General features: G+C 32.8%; 1 protein-coding gene across 1 annotated transcript in view; it reads left to right on the forward strand.

Annotated features, from left to right (window-relative positions):
- Nucleotides 1–19811, forward strand: part of LOC105148923 (uncharacterized) — a 256440-nt gene that overhangs the window by 149477 nt on the left and 87152 nt on the right. Inside the window, exon 2 of the mRNA XM_087414137.1 lies at nucleotides 134–300. The gene's annotated coding sequence lies outside the window, so the exon portion shown is untranslated. The remainder of the gene's footprint in view (nucleotides 1–133; nucleotides 301–19811) is intronic.

The raw sequence follows: 19811 nt of genomic DNA on the forward strand, positions 1-19811 counted from the left end.
TGTCAAAGATTTTCTTTATTATGCGTCACAAATGATACATGATTTACGCTATAAATAAGTAGTACAAGCTGTATAAGAAGCAACTTAAGACTCACTCAATTTTACATTTCCCAAAATATGTTTTATTTTTCAGGTAAAAACCTTCAGCTAAAGGACCCTCTTAAGCAAATCCACAGCTGATACTTTTGGCGTCTCTACGTCGTGCACAGATACTACCTGTGTAGATCTCAGATCGATAGATCGGAGCAGAAATCGTTCCAAGAATCGCAAAGGCCAAGGCAACAGCAGGCAGGAAAGCAGGTATGTAACGACATGGATAAATGCACGCAGGTAAACCGGACCGAGCGGAAAGACAGCTCATGTAATACCGGCTTAAGGTAGCTCTCCCAGTGCCCGTTTTGCGAAAAAGTTGTCGTTATTGGCGCGCATTTATGGTTGCTTCTTCCATATTGTGGACAGTATCTTGTGAGACTCCACTTGTGAAGAAACACACACGATAATTTTTCTCGCAGCATCGAAGTAACCAAACTAATATCTCTATTTATTTTTAATTTGTATATATATATATTTTTTTTTTAATCAGCTTGTACTTGATTCTTTGATAGTATCTTTTTGAGAAAGAAATAGAAATCTATAAAATAGGGATTAATAAGCAAGAACGCAAAAAATATTTCACTTAATAAGCGGAACATTATGTTACTTTCGTTTTTGAAAGTTAAAGTTTAAAAGAGAAACAATTTGATACGGCACTTTAATGATTTAATTGTAATATTATAAATCTAGAAATGTCAAAGCATTTGAATAATTTAGCTTGAAAATGTAACTAATGAAAGCGTAAAAATGAAAAAAGAGTCTTTATAATTAAAATACTTTTATATTATATATTGACAAGTTTAGTTATTAAGTTTTAATTCGACAAAAAAGTAAAAGTAAATCTAAAAAAATGATTATATTATTAATTTTTTAATAAATTTAATAATTAATTTATAGAATTACTTTATTCATAAAAATATGAAATATAAAAAGCAATAGTTATACAATATGTATCATTAATGCGATGACAGTATTGTGAGAACTGGAAAAATCGAGAATTATGCAGAATGACAGGCAAACCAATAACATTTATCTACATATCACACGTAAATTTAATGACGCCTCTTGACACACTTTTTCGAGACATTTGTCATTACCTGTCTTTGTGGCATATTTTTTACATAGTGATTTTGCATATTTACATAATTTGGTTAGTCACGTGGTACGTAGCACGCGTTCGCACGCCATCCATGGTCAGTAATGGCGTGTATTGTGCGTATAAGTGCTTATGTATGCTGCGGTTTACGCTCTTACTTTCTTATTCTCCGGTATTTCCGTGGCCAGGCGCCACTTCGATCGAAACTTTCACATTTCACATTAATCTTAAATTAACGACAACCATGAGCGTTGCATAAATCGCTATAATTTCTCCTGGGTACTTGCACATGGGAATCTCTGCAACTTACAATCGTACGTTTGATAATATTCGAGATATCTTCCCCACATATTCGTTGCTACAGGAAATTTTCATTTTCATCATTGTGAGAGATATTAAAAAATGCACTATAAAGAATATCTAAGCTAAATCAATGGAAAGAATTTATTTAAAAATTAATTAATAGTACATACACTGTAAAAAATAAAATATTAATTTTAACTTATAGTCGTATAGTGGACTTTCTGACACATGCAAAAATATTAAAAATATTAATTTTAACATTTTTGCATGTCTCAGAAAGTCCACTATACGATTATAAGTTAAAATTGAGATTTTATTTTTTATTGTGTATACTCCAATCAATATTATAAAATATATTTACGATAATGCTATTTAATTTGTACAAGAATTAAAAATGATTATTGTGTATTAGAAACAATTTATTTGCAACGATCAAAATGATTTTGTCCTGAATAATGCGTTTCGATGGCACGGACCGACTCGCGAGCGCGGATTATTCCGCTCATTGATGCCAATGGGTTAATGACCGCGTGCAACAGTAATGTTGGCCAGTAGTAAATGCTATTATTCTATTCCACCAATCCATAACGTGGTTGGTTTTTCTCTACAATTGTTCGCGATTTTCATAAGGTAGCCAGTAATATTTTCTCTCTCCATTTTTTAACATTAATAATCGATTTAGAATTATTAACGGTAATTGAAGTTTTAAAGAAATGAATTTTTTCTATGGTAATTTTGCGGGATTTTAAATCTCAGGAAAAATTATTATTTTACGGAACATGACACAAAGAAATTATATTACTTCTTAATAAGCTAAATCTCTATAATCAGCGACGATCGCCAGGTCTTAGACGATGCTCGAAAGGGCACTTTATTGTTATATCATGTTGCAACGAATGATCGGAGTGAGGCGTCGTGTGAGGCTTTAAAAGTCATTGCACTTTGAGCTGTAGCGACTAACGAACGGCACTCATATCGTTGGGGTATACGCACACACGTGACTCTCTCGTTTTCTTACCGGCGACAATGGTTTCGCACTTGGAGAGGCCGCCTATCATTGTAACACGCAAACGCAGCACGAGCTAAGTCGTACGCAGTCGCAACTTTTCTTCCCATCCAGTACACTGCACGAATCGTTATGCCTATTGACTTTTGTGTATGAAACGTGAATGCATCTTATTGTTAGACAGAGAGCCATTTTAATGAAGTATTTATCATTGTGATACAATGTGACAATAGATATCCTTATGATAGTTTTAAAACAAGATTGAATATTATATGATAATGCATGATGATAATTATGAAAATTAAATAGAAATAAAAGTTAAAAATTAATGTTGATTACAATTAAGTTAAAAATAAGTTGAAATAAATATTTGATTAAAAAAACACTGTAGAGGCTGTGATTACTTTTAGATATTATTTCGTTTAGAAGTTTAGAAGTTTTGTAAGCATTTTAAACTTTAAAGTTATGTATGAACTTCCAAAATTTAAGATGCCTTAAATTTCGAAGGTTTACAGTTTACTTCAGTGTTGAATTTTTTTCGAAAGAATCTTCGAAGTTGTCAAAAGTTATAATAGCCTTAATATCTATTAAAAAAGATTAGTTTTAGGTAAAAAATTTTGATCACATTTCTTCTGTACCCGTAAAGATAACTCAAGCAGATATTTGAAAATCCAAAACGTAAAAATTTGGATTTTTAGCCACTTATATTACTTTTTATGAATCTAAGTAAGCTGAAGTTTCAAAGTTTTGCAATTCAACATCTCGTATTTACGACAAATAATTTTCGGCGTATCTTCTTCCGATTTGATTTGAACTTTGAGCAACAAAGGCACATATACTTAGATACTATTGCTCTTTTTTTATTCTTTATACTTTGTACTTTGTACTTTTTATTACGCTGTATTGTATGCTTCAATATAATCATGAAATGCGATTTTAAACATATAAAGATATGACACATAATTTTGTGATTTGCATGATGCAATTTAATGCATATAAAGCATGGAATAGAAAAGCGGATATTTGTACAAAGTTCACGTTCGAGTATTAACGTAAAAACCTTTTACAACCAAAAGGTTTTGAGAATTATGAATTAACATAAGACTCTCCCACATCCTTCTTTCCTGACTTATCGGTTCTACCATTCCTTTTTTCCTTTACAAATTTCAGACTCCGTTCCTTCGTTGTGAAAGAATCCGTTGCATGATGCAGCACTCCGCATCATGTCTCTCATTCATTAGCACTTGCAACGTTTGCGGGACAGCTCATGTTTAACCATCTCGAATTGTCGGTTTTTTCACGGCTATACTCTTAGTATTTCGAGACTCTCAACTCATATATCGCTGTACGAAAAAGAGAAAGAGAGAAAAACGGGTACAGAAAATTAGAAAGAGAGGGACGATCTAGCATGCACTTGATCAAACAACGAAGCCTCTATTGGACTCTGCGTTTATTGGCACTTCTAATTCGGGGGCGGAAATGGTCGAAAGGCAAAGGCGAAAACAGATCTCATGTATTAAAATAGTCCATATGTCTAGTTTAAGCCCTTTACAATAATAATTTAACGCGATCTATTAGCACTTTTGAGCATTCCTATCTGCAACCTGTTATTTGTTAACTATGTTATTCCAAGCAGGATGTTTTTAAAAAAATTGTAACATGTATTTGCAGTTAAATGTACAGCATTTCATGTAATCTTTGAAATGTAATTTGCATCACGAAAATTTACTTGCAAATTACAATATTCTTATATATTATTGCAATTATTATTCCTTATTGACGAATTTATTTATGTGAATCTCAAGTATATCAGTATTATCATGTACAGGCTTTTGCATTTTATATGTGAAAAGTATAGTGAGAGAACATTTTGCATTTTTGCTTAGGACAATGTCAATAGATGATAGATAATAGATTCAATATAGATATAAATCCGTCATTTATTTTGTTTATATAGTTTTTGTTTATATAGTTTTATAAACTTTGTGTTGAAATTGTAAGAAATTATTTTGTACGAAAAATATACAGATATATTATTGTCGATTATAAGGAAGTGAATTGATTATAAGGAATATAAGGAATTGGTTGTAAGGAATTTTATTATGTATTTGCGAATGATTTACCTTGTTTATAGTACATTTTAAAGCGTTTTTTGTTACAAGAAGCGAATATATTACGTAGCTAGACGCAACTATTAATTAAAATGCATATTATTATTATCTTTAGTGAATACTTCTTAACGAATACACATTAAACCGGTTTTTAATACATTATAATACCAGGGTGATGTGTTATCTTCGAGCGTTTCGAACGTATACTCGATGTATCTACGAGCTAAGGAATCCTTTGACCTTCTCTATTTTCTTTGTGATTCTAGTTTTTAAATTATTTAGAAAGGTACAACCATTTGTATTGAATAGGTTTTTCTTCTAATTGTTTCGCAGAAGAATTTATTGTGAGAAAGTATCTTCAACAAAGGCAAATGTTTTGTCATATAATTTTATCATATTACGGAATTGTACTCATCGTAATCCATAAAATTATATAATTTCTTGATAAATTTTACCGTATCATTTCCGTTCAAAACACGACATGATGTTTCCTGATAAATTGTGATATTGGGTCTCGTCAGTCACCTTTTTTCTCTATGTTACTTGAGTAGAGAGTTTATATCGAGATTATCTAGAATTCTTCAAGAGCTAACAGAAAGTTTAGGAAAAATGTATGACATATTACGCAAGAGATTATTTACTAGAAAAGTATAAAAGGAACGTTATCAACTAATAATGGAGCAGCAATAAAAGTTATTCTTCTATTCTTGTTACAAGATTATTGTGACAGAGTTTTATTTAATGTTCTCTATCTATTTAATAATAAATGTTTTATCTGAATTCACTGAATGATGCAAGCTAAAAGTTTAATGTATATCATTGAAAACAAGAAGTTTTACAATTATATTTTTTATTCTACATCTTTACTTAAAACTGACAGATTCGTCAGTTTTAAATGAAGATATAGAATAAAAAATATAAAAGACGCAAGTTATTGTATTTTTGAAATATTTCCCTATTTCAAGAAGTTAGTGAAATATCTAATAATAAATAGTATTATTCTAGGATAGTATAATATACATGATTATTATCCAATTCACAATAAAGCTCTTGAATAGTGGTTACTAAGAATAAACGAATGAAGGATCAATTGCAGGTACATGTTTGTTGAACATTAGAAGAAAACATCTTTCTGATGTTTGACGTACATGCACGCATATACACCGTGCTTGAGGCTTTCCAGTACCAATTAATGAACTCTAAACTCTCGGATCGCTGGCGGGCTCGTGAGCGTAAACAGCTAAGCGATCAGAAATGGCTACGCTCGATCCGGAAGTGGCCAACAGATTCTTCCGATGCCAGAAAGAGTCAGCCAGTTAGCCGCACGTCCAATTACCTCCGCTCGCACCGTAGAGAGAAAGGGAAAGTCAATCAGGTGAAAGTCACTCGTCAAGATAGTTTTGCCTCTGTTTATCCGGTGAGGCTTTCGTAGCGAGAGTGTAAGGCCTTAAAGGCTTGTTACATGACTTTTTTTCTTCGGTTCCTTCCTTGCGTTTCGGCGTATCTTATCGACTTCATCAAATATTGTCTTGAGATTTATGAATTATTTTTTGGATGGAAATGTCCGAGTACAGGTTCTTCCTTTAGAGAGTCCATTCTTAGAAAATTATCTTAATTAATTATCTAATTGCTTCTATGAATGATGTAAAATTAACGAAAACTATATCACATTATCCCAATATATTTATGTGTTACTTGAGCATGAAGCGATATTAATATGTATTCAGCACATTCACATGATCATCACACATCATTTTCTCGTGCGACATTTACCTCCATTTCTACTAATGTACATTAATTTTAATGTTAATTTACACTTAATTTTTTTCTATAGAATTCTTAGAATTAGAAAAGAATGAAAAGTAAATTAAGTCAAAATTGAAGTTAATCTACATTAGAAATAGATATTAGTTTGTTGAAAAAACAGTTGCATTTATAAATTTCGAAATGATATGGAACGGTGATATTATTTGCGTCATCAGAAAGAATAAGATTTGGAGATGAATTGCACACATTAACAAATATCTATTTAAGCGAAGTGGCTAACGCGGAGCGCTTTGTGAAGAAAAGCATTCACGTTCGCAGCTGTAACATTGACCTAAACTTGCGACGTTAATCGCGCCATTCTACCTAATGACGTATGGTGAAAAGGAGGCCTTCATTAACATAAATTGTTTCTCAGACCTTTACGATTTTTTTATCGCACGCTGCCTGCAACAACGAAACGAGCGAGAGCGAGAGCGTGAGCACGCTCACGATCTGAAGGTATATTTACGTTCATGCTTACATTACTTTATTTTCCACCGCCACTATACTACAATATTATAATAGCGCAGTATGAGGTATATTAGATCTCTCTACGCTTTGCAGCCGATTAAAGATTTTACGGACGAGCATACACAGCGATTTATTCCGATCACATTGTATTCAGTATTTTAAACTACCAGTTCTTTGCCGTTCGTCCCGCAGGCTTTGATTATATTTTCATCCCGATGTGCATGGCTATAATAGCATTAAATCTCGCGACTTCTTGCTGAAAAGTACGCATTCCGTAATATGACGTGGTTTGGTCGCGCATGAGCAGTTTAGCATTAAGTAATATTTATTACTTAATACGATTTAACATTGCTACAATATTTATCGTTGAATTTTATCAAAATGCTATTATTAATGCTTTAAATCTGTCAATATCAATTTAATCAATTTAATCAATCGTGTTCAACATGTTCGCTGTCATATTAACTTTTTATGCCTGAATTTAATCTATTTGATTTAAATGATTAATATAATAGGTACATAATTTTTTCAGAAAGAATGTATATTTCATTGTTAAATTCATAATGTCAAATTATATCATATTTGAGTTATTTTTAACTATTTCTGTAGATCACCTCTCCTTCTGTAGATCACTGCTCCTATGTTATGTCGAGTTAATTTAACTCAAAACAATGATGAACAAAAAATTAAATAGCTTGACTAAAGATGTATTAAATTTGATTCAAATTTAGTTTATTATTTAAATACATACATTAATATGGATGTTGTTTATTTAGAAACTAAACAATTTAACAGAAACGAATTAATTTACATATATATTAGGTGTTGGAATTAATTCGTAGCGTTTTTTAATGAAAGAATGTTATTTATTTCACATGAGCATTAAAAAATACATTAATGAAAGTACTTCCCATCACTTGTAAAACGCTACGAATTAATTCCAACACCTAATATATATATATATATATATATATATATATATATTTATTTATTTTGACATACATTAGAAATTAAAAGTAACAAAATGTTATCTAACTCAAGGTATTAGATTACGCTCCTTTGATATCTGACAGTGTTTTCTATGACATCACTCTACTAGAATATGACTCTCGGATAGTTGCGTGCTGCGCGATTTCTGACGTGAGGTAGAACATGCGCTTCGGGCGGCATGCGTTTATACGCGGAGCACGAAAAGGGTAGGCTCCGTTGGTGGCGGCTGGAAAATGTTATGGTCCGCGATGCATGGCCGAGAATACACCCCCGTGGCCTTGCTGATACTTATTCGTGCATTTCTACGTACACGCGACGAAGAAAGGTCCATAGTATCAAACGAGTCTTGTTTCTTGCGCGAGACATGCAAGTCGAGAGGGCCACTCGCTATCGCGTCGATCGCGCGTTCACCTCTCTTGACCTCTTTTTTTTTCTTTCCTACATCTCCCACTGCATCTATCATTTCTTCTCTTTTCCCCGGAAATTCTATATCGTTTTGGTAATTCTTGCCTTCGTGAAGTCCCGATGAGCTCACATTTAATATTCTAGCGAGTTGAACTATTGCGAGATGAAACTCTATATATAAGTTAATTATATTCATATATTTTTGTTTCATGCACAATGTGTGTCACAATATTGCGTTACAATACGTGCTCCCCTTCATTGACTTTGATGACAAATTAGAATTTCGCTTCTCGACGAGTCGCAGCATCGGTTTCTGAAGCAAACAACGACCAAATTATTCCTTTGTATCGATTACTGTGTACGCACAGTTGCTGAACAGTCTTTTTTTCACAAATCATGAGAAGGGGTCAATTGTCGATACATACTTTCGCTGTTTAAAAAGTCAAATACGCATATCGAATTCAAAGTGGAAAGAAAAATCAGCAGGTTTATACAAAACTATGCGCTGGGTTATGTAGGTTAACTCGACGTTACATATATGTATGACGGAATACGAAATATCGTTTAAATCATACTAAGATACCGCGTAAAACCATATCCATGCGATAAATCTATCGATGACACATATGTACAAGTCTGGGAAGAAAAGAATGGATTTATTAATTATAATGGATTTACTAATTATAAATTATTGCTCGATTGATACGAATAAAAATATCGTATTAGATACCACATAAATATAAAAAAATCTGAGAAATATCTTGTTTATATTAAAAATCTTATTAATCTTATTATTATACTTAATTATACTTATTATTAGGTGTTGGAATTAATTCGTAGCGTTTTACAAGTGATGGGAAGTACTTTCATTAATGTATTTTTTAATCCTCATGTGAAATAAATAACATTCTTTCATTAAAAAACGCTACGAATTAATTCCAACACCTAATATTATACTATTATATTAATCTTATTATATCACTATATTGATATTATTATTGTTAAAAAAGTTTGATTAACGTAAGATTAGGTACTATTAATGAGGATAAATTATTTCTACAATTAATTGAAGATATTTTATTTGTAACTTAATTATATATGAAAACTGAATTAAAAACTTTTGTCACGAATATGATGAAATTGATTATATTATAATTTTTTTTGGTAAAATAGTTTTTGATTCTAATAGAAACATGATGAAGGATACAAATCGAGTATTTTTTAATTTTTATGTTGGGAATAGCTATTACGTGCAATTAAAAGCAATATGCTTTGATAAATGATTGCAATTAAGGCTTACTTCTTCCATCTTTACATAAGTGCTTCGCAGATCGAAGCTCGATGCACGATGTCTAATTCGCTATTCTCGCCAAATCGATTCTATCAGTAATATCATCCCGTAAACCGTCGGTCGCATTCGCGATTCGTCGCGCGTGGCCTGATCACAATAATAAGAGATCTCTTATGATGAGCTCGTCTCCATGATTTGCAGCAAGAAATCCCGTCATCTGATCTTCACTCGCGTTACGAGTGCACTTCCGCGGAGAGAAATCGTCTCGGAGCTCGGGAAAAACCGGATGATTGCCGGAAATCATCCGCCTAATTAATGTCCGTTGCTCGTAAATTACGCCGTTATATAAGATGCATATCGGCTACCATTGCGCGTTGCACACTGTGCGAGTGGAAAAATTTTCGTGCACAGGATTATGCATCTGTACAAGAGCGCTAGAAACTGCGAGCAATTGAAACTTAAAGCATTCAAAAGTTACAAAGACTTTGCAAAAAATACAGAGAGCTAGAATCTCGTATTCTCCGGTTGATTATAACGCCACGCTGATTATTCGTAGCAATAATTAAAATTTCACGATTGTATTAAAAAAGGTAGATTATGTAAAAAAATTACACGGAAAGAACGATTTTGTTTGGAGTATTAAAAAATTTAGATAGATACAGATTAGAAAATAATTTCGTTGGACCATTAAAATAATTATAGGAAATTTAAGCATGACGAGCGATGCTACAAAAAAGTTTGATCTTCTAACAACCAGTTTGAGTATTCTTTATAATTATTTTGATAGTCCAACAAAATTATTTTCAGATTTGTATCTAACTAAATTTTTAGATGCTTCATCAAGAACATTCTTTTTTTTATGTATAAAGATTAATGTATAAAGATTATGTGTAAAGATTAATGAAATAAGTGTATAAAGTATATTCAATACAATGTGTATGTAATATTTTTAACGGAGGGAAGTTTAACCTTTGCTCCGATTATCTCTCCGCGCCCTTCGTCTCGTTCGCCGTCTTCTCGCAATTTCGCACTCCTGTAATGAGATCTTTATCATGAGATTATCGTGGACACACCATGGCGTCTCGATCGCGCGAGCTTAAAACTGGATAACGATCTCTCTCTGCCGTTGCCTAGTAGCAATTTTCGGACTAAATAAATCGCTGGTTGGTTTTGCGGACGTCAAGGGTGTAATGATCGAGGAAGAGTTGCCGGGAAATTAATATCATTATTAGAGGAGGATGAAGCGATAATTCGCCGGTGTGGGATAACCACCTCCGCGTTCACAGTAATTTAATTTCATCGGAAATGGTTTTTATCGCGCGATGCTTCGATGCGCTCGAAAATATAGTGATTGAACTGATTATACTTACGTTACATGTTATAGTTACAAGTACAATATATCGTTACGTGTTACATATAAATACAATCTACTCGGCAGACTTAAATAAACATGCCAATATGCTCGAGAATGATTGATAATTATTATATGCATTCTGGAAGAATTTTATTTCGACATGAAAAATTTCTGTCTCTTTCTCTTTCTCTTATTTTTATTCTCAAATTTTGTACATAATTAGGGAAACGGACTTTCGTCATAAATCCTTAACTGATACGTAGATCTGTGACCTCATAACGGCCTTCATCGTTAAGCATAAAATGCCTAAGGGTACTTTTTTTGCGCGAACCACATGTGAAAACAGACCTGCGCACCCCCATAGACATCTTGAGCTATCCAACGATCGTTGGATGAACGTTGTGCTCGTGGGAAAGACTTTTATGATACGGAATTCTTTAGACCGGTCTACTTTATAATGCAAGAGATCTACAATTTAGCATTATTTTGTTTGGAAAATCGTGTCGTAGAAAAAAATATGTGTTGCATGACCACTTTTTATGCTGATGAAAAATATATAATTACGAAATTATGGATGAAAGTGATGGAAAGTGAAGCTAGCTGGCCAATAATTGTCCGGTCGGAATGCGTACATGTGCGTCGCATCCCTAAGATGCTTAAGACGTTCGCAGGGGCGTAGAGGCTTTTTGAAACAGATCCCTTTGCGACAAAGTCCGTGATCGAAATAAATGTTTGTACGAAAATAAACTTGCCTCAGGGGACAGGCTGCAGTATGATTTTAAGTACAAATTTATATACAATCCAGACAGGTGTTATTTTGATCAATTTAAAAATCTCGCATAAACAATATTTACATAAACAATATAAACAAATTTTGTATTTTTTTAAAACATCTAGTATTTATAAAATTTAATATATCTGCATATAATGCACTATTAAATAAATAATTACAAATTCTAAACTATAAATAATGGTAAACGCATTTATCATCATTTCTTCATTTTATTATTACAATTTTGCAGCAAATAATTTAATTATTTCTTATTAGCGTTATTAAATTATTTACAATATTGTAATCTTAGTCATGTAAAAGTAATCTTTTATGATTTTATATTTTGAAAGATATCTCAATATTGCGATGATTGAATACTATCTTAACCGTTACTTGTCTGCTTAAGATTAAACTGATTATTATGAAAAAAGAATAGAGGGTCCTTCTTCTATTTTTCCTCCATTTGATTTTATATGCGCACACCACCATCAATCGTGTTGCCATAGAAATGCTTTGGTCCTTTAGTAATGGCCACGCCATTGGTTGAATTCGAGGGGTTAGCTAAGACCACAGCACCTGCGGCTTTCATCCCTGCATGTAGGTGGATGGAGTAAAATATCACGATAAAAACGTGATTTTGATCGAAACGAAGAAATCGCCTTAAACGTCTAATGCGATGCGTTCTACGGTTGATCGAATTTCTTGATCTAATCGATTGATAGCTGCTTTTTAACATAATCATAAAATGAGCGTCCATCTATCTATTTATTAAATAAAGTGATATGTAACTGAGCAATTTAATCCAGGACTGTACATATTAATCAATTTATTTCTTAAATAATAAAAATTCGCACATACGTAAATTATCTTTAATTTTTCTTTTTCAATAATTTAAACATCCAAGTTGTGAAATTAATGTTAATAATTATAATATTTATTACTAAGATTTCCTTATGTTCATTGCATTTTAGCGCAAGTGCGCATCTTATTACGCATTTCCATTATTATATATTCAACAGTTCGTTTGAAGTGTTAACTTTGTGATTCTTTTTAGAGGCTACTAGAGAAATAGAATTTCTCCCTTTGTTATATACTTTTCACAATATTAAACGTGTCGAAAACTCATTTCTCTGCGGAAACATATGCGGGAGTGTGCAATCGGATAAGATGGTAAGGGAAATGAGAAAAGGGATGCAACGAAATATGTGTATGGGGAGCCTTAGGGTTTTCGGGCCTACTTAAAAAGAAGGATCGTGCTGCGAGGTCTGGTCCCTCACCAGATCCATTTGGAGATGCTTGTATGTCATTGGTGACGCGCATAACATTCTACCGTTCCTTTTTCTGTTTTCTATGAGACACCTGTGTGTCCGACCGTCTCGTCTATATATTTATTTATCCAGCCGGTAGAATCGACCGAGCGACCTGCATTATGAAACTTGTGAATGCCTCGACCGACGGCGTGTCTTCTCGCCGGATAAGTATGGAGAAACGAGACCTCGGAGAAACGAGAACGCCTTCTTAATAGTGTTCACGTATACGTGGTGCAATACAGACACAAACTGCCAAATTTGATTTAATATCTAATATAAAGGATAATTACAGTATAGTGGAAAGTATTATTGTAGCATAAATTAGTAGTATATAATTGCTTTGCATATTGGAATAATTAAATCTTAATTTTGCCCTTAAATCAGAAAAAGCCTTTATCTCTTAAATGTTATTAATAAATTCTTAAAAGAATTTATTAATACCTATTACTAGAAGAAAATGTACTTAATTTGATATACAAATTAGAAGAAATTAGTGTTGATTGTTACATAGAAAACTGTTAGAATTAAAAAAAATGCACGCAGAGTATTATGATTATTAAATACAGCAAGTTATTGATACAACCTTTAACTTTTTAGATATTACTTTCATAACGTTAATGTAATTATCTTACGTAAGGAAATCTTATATATGTTTGAGAACATATGTAAGATATCTTATTATAAGCAGTTTAATTGAAAATAGAAATGTTTTTTGTCTAGATGAGATACCGTCACGTTACGACATTGGACGAAAGTATTTTTCAATTCTTGTGAACAAAAGTTTTATTTTTCTTATATATTTTTCTTATATATTTTTCTTATATATTAAGAAATTCTCAAGATTTTTTGTTTACTCAATTAGGCGTAGTAGCAGCGAAAATTAATGGGTATTTTTTAGTAGGTTTGGTTTTTTAGGAGGTTTACTGTTCTCATTACTTTATCTCGTCTCTTATGTAACAATCGATTACAACTTGAGTGACTTTCGTCAGCAAACACTCGTCTTGTTAACTCGATTATTTACACAACCATTAACGGCCAACAGTAGATTTAACAACGCAAAATATTGTCGATTGACATTCACGATGTGAAACGTTAAAAAGAAATATTGTAGCATTCACGTGATCAAAAAATAAAAATAAGAGTGTCAATATATATAAATCGCCGCGTTTTGTGCTAATTTCAATGACGATCAGAATTAAATTCTCGAGAAAGACTGTCAGTTCGTCGTGTTCGTCTCACTTTAGATATAACGTTATAGCTATGTAAACAACGACGAATTAATCTCCATATACATCCGCAAGAAGCAGATATGACGAGGTTTATAGCCGATCTCAATTCTTAAACATAAATATTTTGCATATTTGCTTTTATAAATATTTTGAGTAGCTGTTATTTGCATGTCACTTTTAAAACAATTAAATCTATAGAAATATTAATATTTCGAATAGTGTTGAGATAATTTTTTAGAAATTACTTACATGTTTTATTCTTGTTTGTCAATTTTGTATTTTTATTTCTAAGTTAGAATCAGATTTAATTGACATTAATTCAAGAATAATATTTTTCTATTTTTAAATACCTACAAAATTTAATTTGCCAAAATTTTTTATATTTTATTATAATTTAGAAGTATGTTTTTAGTGTTATATTATTCGTTGAGAGAACGTATAACACAACATATCTCATATCTTAAAGTTGCTAGAAATATAATTTTGATGCCCTTTGTAAAATATCTAGAAAGCCATCTTACAAAAAGGATACTCAAGAAGGGGTTCGATCGAGGAATGTTACCGCAGCATCGTAAAGCAATATATATTTTTTTTTTGTTGAGCGACCCTTCTTTCCGACGTAACTGCGCATCGTGCAGGATAATGACTTGAACTTGGAGTCTTTGGGATTTATTTTACAATTTCCAAATTGTGCCTCCCTCTCAAGGAAGATTACAGGAACGGAGATCAGACAAGGAACCGGTCCGCTTCTCGGGCGTCGATGTCACCGCGTCGCTTACTCGTGTTTCAATCCTACACGGAGTTATGCATGCCCATCTCTTTTCCCTCTTCCTCCTATATTTATTTATTTAATCTTAACCCTCTGTTTGTAATCATACTTTTACTTCCTCCGTCTGCAATCTGAATCTTTTTTATCTGGCCCAAGATGTTATCTGTTTACTTTTGTTCTATTAGACTTTCAAAAAGTATGGAAAAATTTAGAGTTATTTTTCAACATATATTGAGTTTTAACTTAAATATTAAAATTTTTAAAATGAAATTTAAGCAAAAATCAAGAAATTTGAGAGTGAAATTTTGATTACTAAAATTTTGAGTACTAAAAAGGATTCAGATTGCAAACAGAGGGTTAAAATTCAAGAATAAAATAGTTCAGATATTTGCATTGTTTTAAAATTTTAAATTTAAGTAGTCGTTTTCATTTTTGCCACTTGCACTTCTTATCTTTCTCAGGAACAACAATCGAATCTGTAATAAATTTTCTTCTGTTTTTTCTCCCTTTCACTTTTACAATAAAAAAAGTGTTGTCTGACATGCTGCTTCCTCTCCAAAACAGTCGTGTATCTCGAAAGAGTCTCAAGAAAAGTACTTTCTCCATCTCGAATACATATAGATATATACATATACACACACACACACACACACACATAAATATATATATATATATATAGTATATGATATTTTTATACATATTCGCGATCGCACGAATGAAAGTCGGAAGCGAATCGTAGAAGTTTCTAATTTCGACTTGACCTTCGAGAAGTGGGTTAAATCATAACACACAAGGCGCAATTTTCTTAGAGTCTCGCTTCCGACTGTCGGATCCCGCAATAACATATGTAGATAGAAAGAAATAACAATGCTAGTTACACGAAATGCTGTAATTTATTAGTCGAAAATCTGATAATATAATGATTTTTGATATTTGGTATTGTAGAGAAATGTTTGTTTTTATAACTTATTATTATTGTAATTATCTTTTTTTATTGAACTATGTATGTATTATATAAATTATTTATTTCTTTTTTTGCTATCAGCTTAGGATCTATCCAATACCACATGGAACAATATAGTATTTGAAGTATATTTACATAAACTTGTGTACGGTGTTTACAAAAAAATTTATAAAATGATATTTTATTGTATAAAACAAGAAATTGTAACTTTTATGAAAAATTTATAATGTGTAATTCCTGTTCAATATAGCATTGTACAAAATGCTTCTACAAACATTTATTATTTTATTAACAGATTTATATATATATATATTAGGTGTTGGAATTAATTCGTAGCGTTTTACAAGTGATGGGAAGTACTTTCATTAATGTATTTTTTAATGCTCATGTGAAATAAATAACATTCTTTCATTAAAAAACGCTACGAATTAATTCCAACACCTAATATATATATATATATACAACTTTTACGATATTCAACAAATAATTACACTTGATTTAATTTTTAACAGTTAATAAAATCGCAAGTTCCTTCCTTCATCATGATGAAATCTAAGTTTTTCTATTATTACACGAAAATCCTGACGATTTATGATGCACATTTGTTGCGTTTGTAATCACAAAATGATTCGCGATTCCGTTTAATTAGTGCTCCTCATCAGACATATCTTCCTCGGTGATAGAAAACGACCATGAGAAGAACCGGCCTAGCGTTTTGAAGCTGGTATCACCAGGTTGATACCGGGCGACTAAGGTGTTTACGGTCCTCTTAAGCCATCCGACACTCCTAACTTCTCCCTTTCTCTCTCCCCCCCTCTCTCTCTCTCTCTCTCTCTCTCTCTCTCTCTCTCTCTCTCTCTCTCTCTCTCTCTCTCTCTCTCTCTCTCTCTCTCTCTCTCTTATTCCCCAGAGTCGTGGTCCAACGGCAGCCATATTGAAGGTCTGACCTTGAAGGGATAAAAAATCTCCCCCGAGATGCTTCAAGGCTTGAGGCACTTTTCCCTCTTCGTCTCGACCGTTCGGTCCTTCTTTCGCTCGAACCAGACTTTCCTCCACTCCTTCAATCAGTCACTTCCTCCTTCCCTTCTTATCGTCTTTGCCTCCCCCCCCCTCTCTCTCTCTCTTTTTCTCTCTTGGTCTCTCTCCATCTTTCTCATCTTCGTGGTCTCCCTTTTTCTTTCCGACTCTCTCCATCGCCTCATAGGATCTTCAGTCTTCGTTCAAGTGTACATTTTCATTTCTCTCGCTCCTCGCTCCAATCTTACCAGCAGTGTGTCTTCCTCGATCTTACGAATCATTCGTGTCCCTCGTAATCTCATCTTATGGGCGTCTCTGCATCTCTCTTTGATTTTCATCTTACGTCCTTCTCGCTCGGGTCTATCTCTCCAGCTCGGATCTTATGGAAGGTTTCTGTCCTGTTCGTTCTGGCATTATGAGCAGTTAGTCTCAGTCCCTGCCATTCTCTTCCCACTCTCGCTCGCTTTCTCTCTCTTCCTCTCAGGCCCGCGATATCAGGCCAGACGCAGGCGGGACTTGGTTACATGTACGCGAAGGGCTTGGTGTGGGTAGGGTTATATCAATTTCTCCACAATAACAGAACGATAGCAGCGGTACAGCTGCTTCCAAAATTATGTCTCACAATCAAAAATACGTGACCTTTCTGGCGTTTGGTTTATTATATGATATATAAAGCTGTAAAAATAGATTAATTAAAATGAATTGGAAGGAAATCTGTTTTCGAAAATTATTAAGCATCTAGAATGACGTTAACACAGATTAAAATAGCTTAATTAGTTTTTTTTGTTTATCCTGTTATCAAGTCGAATCTGATCAAGTAATAATGAGAAGTTATTATCATTTTTTTTTTATAATTCTGTAAATCTGTCAATAAAATTTCATTGAAGAGTACATTACGTCATGTTACTCGAGATTCCATGATAGACTATGACAACTGTCACGTAAATTACTTAAACTGGCTAGTCACCTACGCGTCTTCTGCTTTTGTTAACCCAGGTTAGTAATCTAGAAACTTGTTATAGCACTTAGCTACGAAATGTTTTACTACTCTACTATGACATGATCCCGAGCGGCAGGTCGATGCGCGCGTGTATACCTCTTAGTCCTCTCACTCTCTTTGTGCTCTACAATAATAAAGCTCAGCGTCTCACGCGTGACAATTAGCCCGAGGACGTTGAAGGCTTAAAGACCTTCATAAAGAAAACGACAGTGTAATTAAGTGTGTCTTTTGAGGGAAATTAGAAGCAAATGCACCTCAGCAACGTTATATAATTTGCTTTAAATTCGTCTTTATATAAAAAAAATTATAATTAATTCTCGCAAGAATAATTTGACATAACAACAAGATTTTAAAGCAGCTGAAGGCTCGTTCAACTAGGAAACTTTAACAAAAAAAACTTGAACTATGAATTTTTTTCTGTAGAAAAATGAAGAAAAATGAATTCCATGAATTATTTGTTTGCAGGCATTAATTAATACTTTTAATAGAACTTTCTATTTGAATTATTCAATAAAATGGGAAGTTTTATTACTAATTTATTATTAAGTTTTATTATTGAAAGTATCAATTGAACAGTTCTTGCAAAGTTTTCTTATTACTAAAATTTAATTATTAAACTCTTATTTCAAAAAGTAAAAGGAACAGCCTCAAGTTAAATCTAACAGTATAAACAATGCTAATATGAGGATACAGGATAATACAGGATGTTCGGATGTGAATTGAAACAGTATTTAATGTTGTTTAAATGGCTCATATTGACATTATTTATATTGTTAAACTTATTTCAATATTATAACAATCAGCTTTATGTATTAATATTAGTATTTGAAAATTATTATAAGATGAAAACACAAATATTGTTGCAACATTTTGATTTCAAATAGTCAAAAATATTTTAGGAACAGATTGAGGTGATGTGAGAATGTCGATTTGCTAACGAAGTCTTTCGTAACACATATACCTAGACGTGATGTACATGATTGCAACGAAGCAATTTCGCAAAGATGCGAGTGAGTTTTCGAATTCCATCGTGAAATCTTCCATTTACATTGCTTTGTTATCATCAATCAATTCGGAACTTAAGGGAACTTCTGCGAGTTCATCAATCGAAATCGATCACGTAATCGCGCGACATTGCCCGTATAGATGAATTTTTTGTTCGAGTTTTATTTTTTACAAAAGAAGAATTATGTTGAAAGATCGATGATTCCATTTACCATAAAACGGATTTCATTTATTATACGAATTAAATATCGGAAATAAATTAAAAGCGAGAAGTTTAGTATTTACGCATTTTGCGTAAAATTTAATTGCAGCCATTGAGGGTCGCGAATGAGGATATATCAAACAAATAGTAGTATATCTCACCAACTCCGATTAACCCAATCGGTAGATTAAATGTCACCGTGATTGGTCAATTCTGAACAGCAAATGCGATTAGTTAGTTCCAATGTAACAATCAGTCGATTAAGTTAATTGGAGTTGGTGAGACCAGCTTTATGCAATCACAAGCAGAACGTATATTGCATGAACGAGGTATCTCGCTATGAACTTGATTGTATTTTTCATAAAAGCGTGCAAGAAATTTAAACGATTTAATAACTGGGTCATTATTTGCTTATCTCTCGGCATTATATGCCGACGTCTTTGAAATGCGAACGAACCAATGTCCAGTTTCTTCGGAACATCATGTTCGATGGTACTTATAATACTCGAGAGGCGGCTCACCGCAGTGCTCCAACCAGGGAAATCCATTATCGTATGCGATACTCTGCAGGTATACACAGAATGCCGTTGTAGAACACGGTGAAAGACAGAGAGAAG

Source organism: Acromyrmex echinatior, chromosome 15 (genome assembly GCF_024713525.1).
Source record: "Acromyrmex echinatior isolate Ae372 chromosome 15, ASM2471352v2, whole genome shotgun sequence".
Taxonomy (NCBI): domain Eukaryota; kingdom Metazoa; phylum Arthropoda; class Insecta; order Hymenoptera; family Formicidae; genus Acromyrmex; species Acromyrmex echinatior.